Below are 2379 nucleotides of genomic sequence, written 5' to 3'. Positions count from 1 at the left end.
CGATTTTATGTACATGAACTGCACTAGAATGAATGACAAATATTCTAACGGACACAGAAACATGGTCCAGACAAAGTAATGGTCATACATGGAGGCAACGAGCCAGAGCTTCGTGTTCGATTTGTTTGTGCTCCTCACCATGGCAACAATCGATTACAATCGCATCGACTGTAATTGCAATGTGTAATGTGAGCACAATGAGTGGCTTTGGAACATTTCGGCCCCAGGGCGTTACGACCGAGAATGCTTGGCTGATTGGAGGGGAAAAGAAGAATACAAGTCGAGCAGTTGTAATGCGGTCTGAACCACTTACTAAAAGTCGGAGAAAATTATGAAAAGCGGAGTAAGACTTCCTTCTCACACTATTACATGGTTGCACTGCCGGTAGCAAACACACCACTCACACGTTCTGTCGTCAACTCAAGTAACTCGCGAAGTGGTGGTTTATTCTACAAAGAAGTTCCAAAAATGCTGTAGTAAACTTAAAAAACCTGAAAGTTTATAGAAAAATTTGAACTGTGATAGTAGTACACCATAAGCACGTGTAAGTTGCCTCTAGCTTTCTATAATGGTAAAAAGGACTCATATTCCAGGGACCTACCAGCGGCACAACTAACTTCGCCCCTCCCCGAAGCTGCAGTAGTAACGAAATAACATCCCTGCAGGAGTTTTACCGCCACAGAACTAGCTAAAGCCGCAGTTCAGGGCCTCCTCCCTTTCTCTCTCAGCTCCTCCCACTAACCCTACTCCGATGACACAATTACCTTCGGAGCGACACCCCGGCGTCGATACTTCGACACTACGAGAGACCACAGCCAGCTTCAGGCCCTCCTCCCTTCTCTCTCAGCTCCTTCCCCATAAAACTACTCCCGATGACACAATTACCTTTTCGGCAGTCGACACCCCGCGTCGATACTTCCGACACTATGAGAGACCACTGGGCAAGGCGGAGTTTTGAGGGCCACGTTATCTTCTAAACGGGTACCCTCCCAGCTAGTCTTTCCCCTAATAAATGACTCCATGTACTTGCGTGGCGGCGCGCGCAGGTGGTTTACGCACCAAAATGGTGATGCCCATTTTGTCAGGTACAATTAGCCGCGTTCGAGAAATATCCCCGCATCCACAAGATGACTCCAGGGACTTGCGTGGCGGGGGCGCGAGAACCATACTCAGCGCCCGAGCGGTAATTACGTCGGAAGTGGTGATACTTTTTTGACGTAACTAACCTCAGAGAACGGAGTTCCGCATCACCAAGAGGACAAAAGACTCGCCCGTTATGCGTCCGGTATTACAGGGACGTGGGCGTATCGCGAGAGGAACATCTTATCGTGAGGGACGCAAGGCTAGGGAAGACGTAGGACGCGTACGGGCTGATCGGTGGAGGAAAATGTCCTATACATCAGTTATGACAGCACTTACGCAACTCTGGGATTTGTAGTCTTTCTAGTTGCGTATTTTTCATAGTCTTATATTTCAACAGTTTTAAGACAAACTTTGAATTTTTTGACATGGAAATGATTTTTTAAGATTGACAAACAACATATGTGTAATTCATGGCACAATTCAAACGGGATCAAAAGATAAGTTTTCTCTCTCCATTGACTTCAATGTATTATTTTTTCGGAATAAGGTCCCATGATGCGGAAGTAAGTGGGCGTGACTTCGCCACTCTATAGCTGAAATGCACACGGAGGAGTCGAGGAGGGGTGCGGGAGGAGACGAAAGGGAGGATACACGCGAGCAGACTACGCGGAAGTGTTTTCACTACTCGCGTATAAAAGCCCCGCCCCCACCTTCACAGCTGGTCGATTTCAACAGAGGAAAACCGACAACTGGAAGATGAGTGGAAAAGCGTCACATAAATGTGTGTGCTCACAGCTCCGTGGGAATTATTATCTAAAAGGCTTTCACATTACTATAATTATATTTTTACTTAAAAGTAGGCTACATTTTACACCAAAACGGAACACAAAAGCAGGACCAACCATCATACATTGAATTCCTTGACTAACAAAGAAAGATTCATTCATTTAAATAAATATTTAACCAGAAATGGGCCGGTTCTAAGGGTTTATTCAGTTAAGCCCGATGAGAGGGGATACAGCTGTGCACATGTCATCATTAACAGACGTCGTTTAAGAGTGACGTTTGAGTGAACGAGGACATCCCAATTAATACCTGAGGACTCCTCTGTCCTCGCGTCACCTCCTCGTGTCTCTCGCTCGCATCTTACGGAAGCAGAGCTAAGACGCAAGGAAGGGAAGCGAGTGAGGGAAAGGAGGAGTCGAGGAGGGGTATTGGGATGAGGCTAATGTGTACCGACACCGGCGTTATAACTGGAGATCAAGGAATACAGCGAAACGCGGACTTGGTTGCCTG

This window comes from Notothenia coriiceps, unplaced genomic scaffold, assembly GCF_000735185.1.
Source record: "Notothenia coriiceps isolate Sejong01 unplaced genomic scaffold, NC01 NC01_scaffold00037246, whole genome shotgun sequence".
Classification (NCBI taxonomy): Eukaryota; Metazoa; Chordata; class Actinopteri; order Perciformes; family Nototheniidae; genus Notothenia; species Notothenia coriiceps.
Note: the sequence above shows the minus strand (reverse complement) of the source record.